At 43.7% G+C, this 14,502-nt stretch overlaps 1 long non-coding RNA gene across 7 annotated transcripts in view; it reads left to right on the top strand.

Annotated features, from left to right (window-relative positions):
- THOC5 overlaps positions 1–14,502 on the top strand; it is a 45,265-nt gene that overhangs the window by 2,418 nt on the left and 28,345 nt on the right. For all 7 annotated transcript variants that reach the window (XR_002338804.1, XR_002338805.1, XR_002338803.1 and 4 more), the window contains 6 exons: positions 434–565; positions 4,119–4,262; positions 5,069–5,182; positions 5,560–5,657; positions 7,892–8,038; positions 9,682–9,796. This is a non-coding gene — a long non-coding RNA (THO complex 5). The remainder of the gene's footprint in view (positions 1–433; positions 566–4,118; positions 4,263–5,068; positions 5,183–5,559; positions 5,658–7,891; positions 8,039–9,681; positions 9,797–14,502) is intronic.

Below are 14,502 nucleotides of genomic sequence, written 5' to 3'. Positions count from 1 at the left end.
TAGCTGTATGACCTTGGGCACATCATTCACCTTCCTGACTCTCAGTGGTCTCATCTGTAAAATAGTGCGTTTTCGTATTTAAGAGGATCCTTGTTATAAAGATTGAATGAAAACACACCCATAAAGTGCTTAGATCAAGGTCCACTACACAGTGATCAATTGGTAGTATTGAGAATGGGCTTATGTGCCTGGCTGAGGAGTTTGGTCACTGGGATGGTGGAGGTGGGGAAGATGAGTTCATTTTTTACAGGCTGAGGGATGATTCCTCTTTTTACAGAGGAACAGACTGAGGCTTTAGAGGATTTGAGTGACTTTTCTTGAGTTACTGAGAGTGTGAGAGGCCAGAAATGCTAGTTAGACTTTAGTATTCTGACTCCAGGAAAATCTCCAGTTCCAACTCTGGAAAGACTCAAAAGCTTTCGTCTCTTAACAGGTCTCTGCTGTTTCCTCCTGATTTCTCCAAACAACCATGTCATCAGAATCGAGCAAAAAACGGAAGCCCAAAGTGATCCGGAGTGATGGAGCTCCAGCTGAAGGGAAGCGTAATCGTTCTGACACTGAGCAGGTGAGATCAGCCAGAGTTGCCATGCTGCTGAGAAATTGCAGCCCTCGGCCAAGCACCTGGCTGTGGGTTTGCAGCAGCTGAAGGTCACAGGCGCAACCTCCTAGGTGGCCTCTGCTTGAATTCCAGGTGCCTGGAATTCCCTCAGCTTCTCAAGACCTGAGTGTCCACATCAGGGTTAGCTGCAGCATCCCAAGAACCAGCAAGCCTGTATGAGGCAAGATCAGTGCCTGAACACAGAACAAGTTCTAGTATGGTGTATCTTCAGTTTTCCTCATGGTCAGAAGAAGGCAGTCCATCTGCAAACATACCACTAAGGCGTTGGAGGTGCAGCATCCCTGGTCTGCTGCTTAGACAGTACCAGGACCATGTACCCAAAGTGGGCTGAGTGTTCTCATGGTCAGCAGGTTCTTCCTTTGCTGTTTCTGTATTCTTGAATCTGTCAAGCTAATTTATGACTTAACTACTTTTTAAAATTTTCCATTATGGTTTATCACAGTATATTGAGTATAGCTCCCTTTGCTACACAGTAGGACCTTGCTTTTTGTTTCTTTGTTTTAGGGCTGCACCTGAGGCATATGGAAGTTCCCAGGCTATGGGTCAAATCACAGCTGCAGCTACAGGCCTGTGCCACAACCACAGCAAAACTGGATTGAGCCACTTTTGTGACCTGTGCTGGATCCTTGCGGCAGTGCTGGATCCTTAAACCACTGAACGAGGCCAGTGTTGGAACCCACATCCTCATGCAGACTACATCAGTCCTTAACCCACTGAACCACAATGGGAACTCCAGACTTTGTTGTTTATTCATTCTGTTATATAATAGTTTGCATCTGGAGTTCCCACTGTGGCAAGGTGGATTAATGATCTGGCTTGTCTCTGCAGGCACCAGTTCAATCCACAGCCCATCACAGGGGTTAATGATCTGGTGTTGCAGTTGTGGTGCAGGTCGCAGTTCTGGGTCAGATTCAGTCCCTGGCCCGGGAACTTCTGTGTACTGTGGGGACAGCCGGAAAAAAAAAGTTTGCATCTGCTAATTCCAAACTCCCAGTCTATCCCCTCCTGCCCCTGCCCTTGGCAATCACAAGTCTCTTCTCTATGTCTGTGAGTCTCTTTCTCCTTCATAAATACTTTGATTTGTGTCATATTTTAGATTCCACGTACAAGTGATATATGGTATTTGTCTTTCTGACCTCCTTCACTTGGTTTGATAATCTCTTGGTCCATCTGTGTTGCTGCACGTGGTGTTATTTCCTTTTTATGGCTGAATAGTATTCCATTGTACATATAACCACATCTTCTTTAATCATTCATCTGTTGATGGACAATTAGATTGCTTCCATGTCTTGGTTGTTGTAAACAGTGCTGCTGTGAACATTGGGGTGCATCTGTCTTTTCAAATCAAGAAACTTTTGTAGTTCCTATAGTGGCGCAATGGAAACAAATCTGACTAGCAACCATGAGGTTGTGGGTTCAATCCCTGACCTCGCTCAGTGGGTTAAGGATCCCGTGTTGCTGTGAGCTGTGGTGTAGGTTGCAGACACGGCTCGGATTCTGCATTGCTGTGGCTGTGGTGTAGGCCAGCAGCTGTAGCTCCAATTAGATCCCCAGCCTGGGAACCTCCATATGCCGTGGGTGCTGCCTTAAAGAAAAAGCAAATTAAGAAACTTTTTTTTTTTTTTTTTTGGTCTTTTTTTCTTTTAGGGCCACATCTGTGGCATATGGAGGTTCCCAGGCTACACCTCAGCCACAGCAACGCTGGATTGGAGCCTCATCTGCAACCTACAACACAGCTCATGGCAACTCCAGATCCTTAACCTACTGAGCAGGGCTCAAACCCCCATCCTCATAGATGCTAGTCAGGTTCACTAACCTCTGAGCCACAATGGGAACTCCTGTCTTTTCAAATTAGTGTTTTGTCCAGATATATATCCAGGAGTGGGATTGCTGGATCATATGGTAACTGTTTTTACAGGGTTTTTTTTTGTCTTTTGCCTTCTTAGGGCCACACCTGCAGTTTATGGAAATTCCCAGTCTAGGAGTGTAATCAGAGCTATAGCTGCCGGCCTACACCATAGCCACAGCAACACTAGATCCAAGCCGCATCTGTCACGTACACCACAGCTCACAGCAACACCGGATCATTAACCCACTGAGCAAGGCCAGGGATCGAATCTGCAACTTCATGGTTCCTAGTTGGATTCGTTAACCACTGAGCCACGACAGGAACTCCGTGTTTTTAGTGTTTTGAGGAACCTCCATACTGTCCTCCATAGTGGCTGCACCAATTTACATTCCTACCAACTATGTAGGAGGGTTCCCTTTTCTCCACACCCTCTCCATTATTTGTTACTTGTAGATTTTTTGGGTTTTTTTCCCCCACACCCATGGATTGTGGAAGTTCTTGGGCCAAGCTGCTGCAGTGACAATGCTGGATCCTTAACTGCTGAGCCACAAGAGAACTCCCTGTTACTTGTAAACTTTTTTTTTTTTCTTTCTGGAATGCACCTGTGTCATATGGAATTTCCCAGGCATATGGAAGTATCCAGACTAGGAACTGAGTTGCAACTGCAGCTGCGGGCCTGCACCACAGCCACAGCAACACAGGATGCAAGCCACAATTGCAGCTTACCCTGCAGCTTGTGTCAGTGCCAGATCCTTAACCCACTGAGCAAGACCAGGAGTTGAATCTGCATCCTCATGGTACTAGTCAGGTTCGTAACACACTGAGCTACAATAGGAACTCCATACTTTTTTTTTTTTTTTTTGTATTTTTAGGGCTGCATCCACAGCACATGGAGATTCCCATTCTAGGAGTTGAATCGGAGCTATAAGTGCTGGCCTACACCACAGCCACTGCCACGCCAGATTTGAGCCTACACCATAGCTCATGGCAGCACCAGATCCTTAATCCACTGAGTGAGGCCAGGGATCAAACCTGTGTCCTCGTGGATGCTTGTTAGATTCGTTTCTGCTGAGCCACAGCAGGAACTACACATTTTTTTTTTTAAATATTTATCCATGGTATTAATAAGAGTGGAGTTACATCAGGCTGGGAGGTGAGATTATAGGCAACTTTTCATTTTGTATTTGATACTCCTCACTGTGTTCTGGATCTCTGACACCAGGAGTGCATTACTTTATAATCAGAAAGTGGAAAAGAGTATGGGAGTTCCTGTCATGGCTCAATGGAAAGGAATCTGGCTAATATCCATGAGGACACAAGTTCAATCCCTGGTCCCATTGCTGTGAGCTCCACTCTAGATTGCAGATGTGGCTAGGATCCTGTGTTGCTGTGGCTGTGATGTAGGCCAGCAGCTGCAGCTCCAATTAGACCCCTAGCCTAGAAACTTCCATATGCTGCCAGTGTGGCCCTGAAAAAAAGAAAAGAAAAATTCTTTTCCATTTTGAAAAGAAGAAAAATATTTGATTTGACGACCAGATCCTTTAGCGGCCTGACTGGGGGTCTCACTGTTACTCATCTCAGACAAGTGTCCCTGGTTCCAACGGGGAGACTTTTACTCCCCACCCAAGGCCTGTGTCCTTGCCCCCACAGGAAGGTAAATACTACAGCGAGGAGGCTGAGGTGGACCTGCGGGACCCTGGCAGAGACTATGAGCTGTACAAGTACACGTGTCAAGAGTTGCAGAGGCTCATGGCTGAGATCCAGGACCTGAAAAGCAGGGGAGGCAAGGATGTGGTAAGGACTGGGGCTGGTGGACATGGACCTGGTGGGTCTGTGCAGATGGACCTGTTTCACACCTGTCAGAGCCCTTCCCAGTCTTGGTCTTAGGTCCTGCCGTGATCAGATGGTTGGAGCCTGGGGCTTCAGAGACTTGCTTATTAATTTATTGTAACATCACCCAATCACCAACTATAGTCATGAAAACATAGGATAATTAATTTATTTCATAACTAATTTGGTAATTCATCCAAGTAATACTTCTTTAGTGTTGGGCATTCTGCTAGGTGTGGAGTAATAATGGTACATGTAATTTCCCTTGCTATTTTAAGGGTGGATATGTACAAATAAATCATGTAGACTAAAATTAAGTGAATAAACTAGGTTTCAGGGCAGAGAAATAATATAGAGGCTTAAAACTAGATGGGTAGGTTCAAAACAAAACAAGCTATATTTTTCCAAGAATCTCACTTATTTGTGCTTATAACTGGCCAGTATTGCTAAGATTATTATATTCTGATCTGTTTTACTGGATTCAAGCTTAACAGCTGTAATTCTGCTGTTTTTATTTAAATTATTCTGTGTAATGTTGCTTATAGAGGTCAAATCTCATGGCATGATGTTGGCCTTGGTTGGTTTTGGTCTAGGAATCTTAAGCATTTCCCTTGTCCAGTCATCCTTCCATTTCCCTCTGACACTTCCTATGGTTCTGATCCTTCCAGGGTCTGCTTTTGTCCCTGGATGAGGATGGGTCAGCAGAGAGGCTGAAGGAAGCTGAGCCAGCTCCTGTTGTCAAGGCCTTTACCAATTTTCTTTGCCTGTAGGCCATTGAGATTGAAGATCGGAGGATCCAGAGCTGTGTACATTTCATGACTCTAAAGAAGCTTAACCGATTAGCCCACATCAGGTTGAAGAAAGGAAGAGATCAGACCCATGAGGTAGGAGCTGAGAGGTTTTTTGTTTGTTTTTGTTTTTGTTTTTGTTTTTGTTTTTGTTTTGCTTTTTAGGGCCACACTCTCGGTGTATGGAGGTTCCCAGGCTAGGGGTCTAATTGGAGCTACAGCTGCTGGCCTACACCACAGCCACAGCAACACTGCATCCGAGCTGTTTCTGCGACCTACACCACAGCTCATGGCAACGCTAGATCCACTGAGCAAGGCCAGGGATCAAACCCTCATGGATACTAGCTGGATTCGCTTCCGCTAAGCTACGACGGAAACTCCCTCTTTATCCCTTTTCTGAGTTTGCTGCTGTTCTGCTTTGCCCCACCCCACCCTAACTTGTCTGCTCACCTCTGACCTTGTCCTTCTTTCAGGCCAAGCAGAAAGTGGATGCCTATCACCTGCAGCTCCAGAACCTGTTGTATGAGGTGATGCACCTGCAGAAGGAGATCACCAAATGTCTGGAGTTTAAGTGAGTTTTGGAGCACAGGGCTTTGGCAGGATGGTCTGTTGGTAACTTTTGTCCTACAGAGCTCAGTGTGAGGCAATCTTTTTAAAAAGAAGCCAGATGTACTCCAGGACTGCAGGATCTGGGAGAAGGGTCAGCAGATCATTTTGAGTGGGAGAATTGGAAGCAGTAATTTCAGGCGTCGCAAAGAACCTCAGAAGCCTGTCTGACCCTTTTGAGTTTTAAGCTCTGAATCTGATGAAAAGCAGTTGTTTCTCCCCAGCAGGGAGAGCCTTTGCCTTAACAGTGTGATTCCTGGGCCACTTGTATGGAAATAGCTCACTTCCAGTTACATCTTTTAACCCCGGCCCAGCTTTCCTCTCTAAAATTCAGCAGTTCATTTTTGCAAATGGATTTCATTTGCAACCTGAATTTCGTGCTGCCTGTCATCAGTGTCGTTCTTAGTGTGATGTCTCTTTGCAAATCCAGCTGAGAGTTGTGAAAGGAAGTAAATAGGAAGAGATCTTCTTGCTTGGTCAGACCTGTTTATTCAAACTTAAAGGAGTCGGGTTTTATTTGTAATAGACTTGGGATGAGGGGGTCCATATTAGACTTAGGGTCTGGTGTGTTTTTAATAATGATGACGCTGATTTTTTTTTTTGGCTTTTTAGGGCCACATCTGCAGTATATGGAGGTTCCCAGGCTAGGGGTCCAATTGGAGCTACAGCTCCCGACTTACACTACAGCCACAGCAACACCGGATCCAAGTTGCATCTGCATCCTACACCACAGCTCACGGCAACACCAGATCCTTAACCCAGGGATCGAGCCCACAACCTCATGGTTCCTAGTCAGATTTGTTTCTGCTGTGCCACAATGGGAAGTCCCGATGACGCTGATTTTTAAGAGGTGTCTTTTTCTGCTCCACAAATTCATCAATATAATTATGCTTAATAGAGGTGGAATTGGAGTTCCCCTCATGGCTCAGCGGTTAACAAACCTGACTAGTAACTATGGGGACAACGTTTGGATCCCGAGTTGCTATGGCTGTGGTGTAGGCTGGCGGCTACAGCTCCAATTTGATCACTAGCGTGGGAACTTCCATATACCTCGGGTGCGGCCCCAAAAAGACCAAAAGGAAAAGCAGTACATTGAAAAATAAAAAAGGTGGAAGTTCCCATTGTGGCTTAGCAGATTAAGAATCTGACTGGTATCCATAAGGATACAGGTTTGATCCATGGCCTCTCTCAGTGGGTTAAGGATCTGGCGTTGCTGTGGCATAGGCTTGCAGCTGCAGCTCCAGTTCCACCCCTAAACTGGGAAATTCCATGTGCCTTGGGTCCAGCCGCAATAAGAAAAAAGTAAATAAAAATACGAAAGGTATAAAAGCACAAGAATGTGATGCCCCACCTGTAACCGTTGTTCAGACAAAAGCTGACAAACCCAGAATACAGCAGAACTTAGGCCTGTGGGGAGCCAGGTGGCCACATGGAAGGATCAGGGGCTCTAGAATCAAACAGCCTGGGTTCAGCTCCCGAGCTGTGTGACCTTGGGCAAGCTGCTTACTGATGGAAGCCTCTATCTCATTTGAAAAATGGGGCTATTGTGAGGATGAAGTGAAGTGAGGGTGGTGTACAGTGGGTGCCTGATACATCATAGCTACTATTATTACTGTCATCTGTCTACAACCAGAACACTTTTTTGTTAATGCAATAAAGAGTATTGTATTTCTTTTCTTTTGTACATGTGTTTCACTGTACATGCAACAGTTAAAACCTCTTGGTCTTTTCACATCAGATCATACCTTGTGGGATCTTCCCCATGCTATGCTTAGCCAGTTAATATTTTGAACATAAGTGTAGACTTATTTTTATTCCTGTTAAATGACATTTCTTGGTTTCAACTTGACAGTCTAGGCCTAGACCTTGGTGTTTTTATTTGACACTAAGCTCTTGGCTTTCTTACACAGCTTGGGGAGGTCTGTAAATTTGATAAGCATACTTTCTAGGTCTTTAGCTAAATCATGGATAAAAAAAGTTGGACATCATGGATAAGGATCCTGTGGCATGCCACCAACTACTTCTCTTTTCACCCTGAAATATCTACTAATGAGCATTTGCTGAGAAGACTGGATTCCAGGTTCCTGGGTAGCTGTAGACCAGGGCTAAGTAGACACGCACGGGGGAAGTTGTGGGCCTGCTTAAGCCGCAGCTTAGGTTTCTGAGAAAGGCAACTTGACATTGAGTTTTTGCCTACAGGTCAAAGCATGAAGAAATTGACCTGGTCAGCTTGGAGGAGTTTTATAAGGAGGCTCCTCCAGATATCAGTAAAGCCGAAGTCACCATGGGAGACCCTCACCAGCAAACTCTTGCACGTCTGGACTGGGAGCTGGAGCAGCGGAAAAGGTTTCCTCCTTCCTGACCTTGTTAACCTGTGCAGATAGGGACCTTTATCCACAAGGGACAGTGCTTTGTCATGACCTAGGATCAGATAGCAAAGCACTGTGACACCAGCAGAATAGTCTTAAGTCCAAATTCCATTTTGTGATTAATTCACAGTTAGTAGTTCAAATTTAAGCAGCTGCATCATAAGTGGGGTTGGAATTGCTTAAGGCTGTTATGAGAAATTGCGAATAACCTTACCTTTAAGATATTAATGCCTAAGACCTAAATAACTTTACTATAAATCTAATTTTTTTGCTTTTTCTCCTACCTACAAGCATGTACATGTGGTATCACAAAGCTTGGTAAACATTTCATTTTATTTTTTTTTAGGGCTGCACCCATGGCATATCGAAGTTCCCAGGCTCGGGGTTGAATCAGAGCTACAGCTGCTGGCCTGCACCACAGCCACAGCAACATGGGATCTGAGGCATGTGTGCGACCTACATCACAGTTCACAGCAACACTGACTGGATCCTTAACCCACTGAGCAGGCTAGGGATCGAACCTGTATCCTCATGGATCCTGGTTAGGTTCATTAACCGCTGAGCCACGAAGGGAACTCCCTTGATAAACATTTTAGAAGGTTTCAGAACATTCCAGTGTAAATTTTAAGTCACATAATTGTTTGTATATTGGATTGGACTTAAAAGTTGTTTGCATACATTTTTTACTATCATAAGTAACGCTTTGAGGCACCCCTTTACATATAAAATTTTCTGTGTTAATAAAGAGCTTTTATTTATTGACTGTAAATAGAATGTCTATACTGTGTAATTTAATCTAGATCTTCCTTAGATTATGGAATATATGTTTTTTTCATTCTGAACATTTATGGTTGCATTTCTTCCATCATGGTGACTTTTTTCCCTTTCTTGTTTATACACAAGTTCCCGGGCTTTTGGTTGGCACTTCTGCTCTGTTTTCTGTTGCAGAAGTTGCTGTTTTTAATCTCCTGCCTTTTTAGGTTATTGTGTATTTTGTGCCTTTGATCTACAATAGGAGTTTAATAAGTGCTGAGTCTGATCTTAGGGAATTGGTGTCAGTTTTTTTATCAGACGGGCCTGGCCTGTCATACCCCTATCCAGTACACCACTTGCTCTTAGCAAAGCCATGAACGTTCCATTCCTGTGACTCTGGTCTAGAACACATCCCCATTGTGCCTCACCCACACCAGTCAGTGGGTCTCATTTTTGGGTGCTGTAGTTGCTGAGTCCCTGTTTGTGAAAGTTCTGGGTCTAGCCTCTGAGGCAAGAAATGAAGCAGGAGTTGACACCAGGTGTTCTCTAGGGGTCATGGGCATGGCTGCTCAAGTAGAGAGGCGTGGGTTCTGAGCCCAGCTCTGTGCTTGCTCTAACCTGGATGACCTTGGGTGGGTTATCTCTGAGCCTTCGTTTCCTCCTTTGGGGATAAGAAAAGTCCCTATCTCCCAGGGTTTTAATAAGGATTGAATGCCATAGTGCTTGCAGAGACTTCACAGTGCTGGCTAGGTGATCATCAGCAGTTCATTGTGACTGCTGTCATTAGGTGAGAGTTGGACAGTGAACAGGTGTGTTGGGGTGTCCCTGGGGGGCATCAAGTGACAGTGTTCTGTCTTCCCCCAACAGGCTGGCAGAGAAGTACCGAGAGTGCTTATCCAACAAGGAGAAGATCCTCAAGGAGATTGAGGTGAAGAAGGAGTACCTGAGCAGCCTCCAGCCCCGACTCAACAGCATCATGCAGGTGAGGGACTCCCCATACCCCGGTCCTCCTCTTGTGTTTGCTTTGCCTTCAGCACCCAGTGACATGCTACTGACCTAAGGCCACCAGCAGGCACAACACCCTGTGGGTTTTTTCAGCCCTCTTCCCCTAATCCATGTTAGAGGACAGTGTAGGGAGGGTCCCGCCTGCAGGCCCACAGCTGGGGCCGTAATATTGTATCCTGTGTGGAGGAAGTGCTGGCAGGTTGGGTTCAGGAACACACGTTTACCTGGGAATTGTCTTTTCACCCAGAGCCTCACTTTCCCCAGACTATAAGTTTAGTTTACCAGCTGCCTGATCTTCACCAGCCTGCAGTCTCAGGTATCTACGCATGCTTCCAGGGATTTATTAGTCCCCGTGACTGCACCTCAGGGACACCTGCTCAGCATATCTACTCACTCTGAAAAGGACTTAATTCATGTTTGAAAGACATTAGGTACCTTAGGAGGAAAGGTCTCCACTTTACCTATGAAAGGTAATGTCTTACTATATAGGTGACCTGATTCTTGTTTGCTTTGTGAAGCCAGATTTGATCTAAATCTTTATAGTTTTATAAAGCAGGGTAAATGGCTCACATGGAGGAACTTTGCAAAAGGACCCTAGAGAAATTCATTTTCGCAGGATTAGGCAAGATGTACATTTCCTCTCTTCAATTCTAGGCATAGAATTAGAGTTAACAGATATGCCCAGTTGCACTTTATGTAGGACAAATAGAAATCAGAAACTAAAAATTTTGGCTGTAGTTGAATTTTTCCTGTTAACTGGAAACACTAAATGCTTCTAAGTCGGGTACAGGTTAAATAAATTCTTGTGTGGTACTGTTTTAACAACTGTGTTGGACGTATCAAACATCCTGTTACTGATAGAATTACTGGACAGAAAGATCTATCAAACTATGAGACAAAAAAAAGCAAGTCGTAGAACATAGAGTATGATCCCATTTGTATACCTTCTTTTACAAAGTATCTGAATGGATGTGTATATCTGTAAGTCATGTGTATGCTTAGAAAAGTTTGTTTTCACACCAAACCATTAGCAGGTACCTTTGGCAGTGAGAACTAGGAATTTTAGCTTTATAAACTTGAATACAAGTATTTGTTTATTTATTTATTTTGCTTTTTAGGGCCGCACCTGTGGCATATGGAAGTTCCCAGGCTAGGGGTCGAATCAGAGCTGTAGCTGCCAGCCTACACCAGAGTCACAGCAATGCCAGATCCGAGCCGCATCTGCAACCTACACCATAGCTCATGGCAACGCCAATCCTTAACCCACTGAGCGAGGCCAGGGATCTAACCCATAACCTCATGGTTCCTAGTCAGATTCGTTTTTGCTGCAACACAACAGGAACTCCTGAATACAACTATTTAAAAAATATACATGTGTTACTTTTTAAAAAATAATTTTACATAGGGAAAAGCGTACAACCTGGAAATGTACACAGCTCAATAGATAGTCACTGTGTGCACATCTGTGAAAACATCTGTGTAATCAGGAGTTCCTTCTGTGGCACAGTGGGATAGGTGGCATCTCTTACAGTGCCAGCACACAGTTTTGATCTCCGGCCCAGGACAGTGGGTTAAAGAATCTGGTGCTCCATAGGTCAGATCTGATCCCTGGTCTGGGAACTCTGTATGCCTCGGGGTGGCAAAAAAAAAATGGGGGGAAAAACACCAACAGGGTCCCTACTGTATAGCACAGGGAACTGTATTCAATATCATGTGATAAACCATAATGGAAAATAATATGAAAAAGAAACTTAATCACTTTGCTGTACAGTAGAAATAAACATTGTAAATCAATTATACTTTAGTAAAATTTTAAAAAAGAAAAAAAAATTTGGGAAATCAGCACCCAAATCAAGAAGATTACCAGTTTTCCAGAAGTTACCTTATTGCCCTCCTAGTCTCAGGCACTGTCTCCTCCCACTCCTCAGTAACCATTATCTTGACTACTAACATAGATTAGCTTGGCCTGTTTTCTAACTTATATGAATGGAATCATATAGTATATTCTCTTTTGTGTCTGCTTCTTTTGATCAGTGGTATGTTTGTGAGACTCATCTATGTTGTAAGTACTAGGAGTTCATTTATTTTCATTGATGTTTAGTGTTCGATTTTGGATGTTTCCAGTTTGAGGCTATTATGAATAATGCTGTGAGGAGCCTTATACGTGTCCTTTGTGTCCATGTGTAAATGTTTCTTTTTTTTTCCTTTTGCCATTTCTTGGGCCGCTCCCTCGGCATATGGAGGTTCCCAGGCTAGGGGTCCAATTGGAGCTGTAGCTGCCAGCCTACGCCAGAGCCACAGCACCTCAGGATCCAAGCCGCGTCTGCAACCTACACCACAGCTCACGGCAACGCCGGATCGTTAACCCACTGAGCAAGGCCAGGGATCAAACCCGCAACCTCATGGTTCCTAGTCAGATTTGTTAACTACTGCGCATGACGGGAACTCCTGTAAATGTTTCTTTTGAATATCTGGCCAGGAATGATATCGTTGGGTAATACAGTATGCTGTGCATATTCAGCTAAACAGTTTATTCTAAAGTGATTGTATTGATGTATGAAATTCCCACCAGCACCGTGTGGAACTTCTGATGCTCCACATCTTTGCCAACACTTGATATTGTCATTTTTCTTGACTGTAGCCTTTCTGGAGGGTATTTTTTATGGTTTTAATTTCCATTTCCCTGGGGGCCCGTGATATTGAGCAGGGCACCTTTTATATGCTTACTGGCTTTTGGATTACCTCATTTGTGAAGGGCCTATTGAAGTCTTTTGCTCATTTTTTTATTGGTTGCCTGGAATTCTTTATATTTTCTGGAGATGAATCTTTTGCAGACGTCTTTTCCACTTGTGACTTTCTTTTCAGTTTCATAATAGTATCTTTTATTTATTTTTTTTATTTTTTTATTTTTTTTGGTCTTTTTGCCATTTCTTGGGCCGCTCCTGCGGCATATGGAGGTTCCCAGGCTAGGGGTCTAATCGGAGCTGTAGCCACTGGCCTATGCCAGAGCCACAGCAACTCGGGATCCGAGCCACGTCTGCAACCTACACCACAGCTCACGGCAACGCCAGATCCTTACTTAACCCACTGAGCAAGGGCAGGGACCGAACCCGCAACCTCATGGTTCCTAGTCGGATTCGTTAACCACTGCGCCACGACGGGAACTCCTCATAATAGTATCTTTTAATGAGCAGATGTCCTTAATTTCAGTATGGTCTATTTGTCAGTCTTTTCCTTTCTCTGTCCCAAGGTCATGGAGATATTCTCTTATTTTCTTATAGAAGCTGTATTGTTTACCTTTCACGTTCAGATCTATAGTCTTCCTGGAAGTGAATGTTGTATATAGTATAAGCTAAAGTTCAATTTTTTTTTTTAATTTTTTATTTTGGTACATAGGTATTCAACTGACTCTTTTATTGAAAAGACCATTCTTTCCTCACTGTTCTGCAATGTCATTCTTGTCATAAATCAAATATCTGTATATGTGTGGGATTGTGTGTTTGCTTGATCTAGTTACCTATGCACCAGTATCACACTGACTTATTTACTCTAGCTTTATCACAAGTCTTGATGCTCAGTAATTTAAATCCTCCAACTTAATTTTTCAGAATTCTCTTTGTTATTCTTGGGCTCTTGTATTTACATATAAATTTAAGAATCACTTAGTCTGTTTTCACCTGCTGGGATTTAGATTGGATTGCACTGCATCCATAGATCACTTTGGGGGGAATTGAAATCTGGGCAGTTTGAGTCCTGCAGGCCTTTTTTTTTTTTTTTTTTCCCCATCATGAGGGTCTTTTATTAGTCCTTTTTTTCCCAGCCACTTTATGGGTTAAAAATATTTGTGTGGGCTGTTCTGAGAACTTAAACACTATTTTTTACAAATGTACCTGTGGTAACCAGCCAGAAATTTTGTAAACAGGTTGTTGGAAGCCATAGTTGTTACTTAAGTCTTGTAGGCTACTAACATGGCATATGTCTCTGTTCCTTTAGATTTTCACTTCTCAGATGTTCCTGTAGAGGCTTATTTTTATACTTGACTTTTATGTATTTGATATTTGCTTTCTTTTTTTTTTTTTTTTGGCCCCACCCATGGGATGGGAAGGTTCCCAGGGCAGGGATTGAACCCATGCCACAGCAGTGACAGTGTGGAATCCTCAACCTGCTAGGCCACCAGAGAACTCCCTATTTGATGTTTTCTCTTTTTTTTCTTTCTTTTTTTTTTTTTTTGTCTTTTTGCCTTTTCTAGGGCTTCTCCTGTGGCACATGGAGGTTCCCAGGCTAGGGGTCCATTCGGAGCCGTAGCCACTGGCCTATACCACAGCCACAAGCAACGCGGGATCCGAGCCGTGTCTGCGACCTACAGCCACAGCTCATGGCAACGCCAGATCCTTAACCCACTGAGCAAGGCCAGGGATCGAACCCACAACCTCATAGTTCCTAGTGGGATTCTTTAACCACTGAGCCATGACGGGAACTCCTATTTGATATTTTCTTGATGCTAGTGGAAATGGTATATTTTTTTAAAGTTCATTTTCTATTTGTTGCTGATATAAAGAAATACACTATTGCTGAACAACTGGGATTTAATCAAACTTAGAAGCTTTTCCACAGCAAAAGAAACCATAAACTGAACAGAAAGGCAACCTACGGACAGGGAGAAAATATTCACAAATGATGTAA

Source organism: Sus scrofa, chromosome 14 (assembly GCF_000003025.6).
Source record: "Sus scrofa isolate TJ Tabasco breed Duroc chromosome 14, Sscrofa11.1, whole genome shotgun sequence".
Classification (NCBI taxonomy): Eukaryota; Metazoa; Chordata; class Mammalia; order Artiodactyla; family Suidae; genus Sus; species Sus scrofa.
The sequence above is the reverse complement of the archived record's forward strand: the minus strand, read 5'-3'. Positions and strand labels throughout refer to the sequence as shown.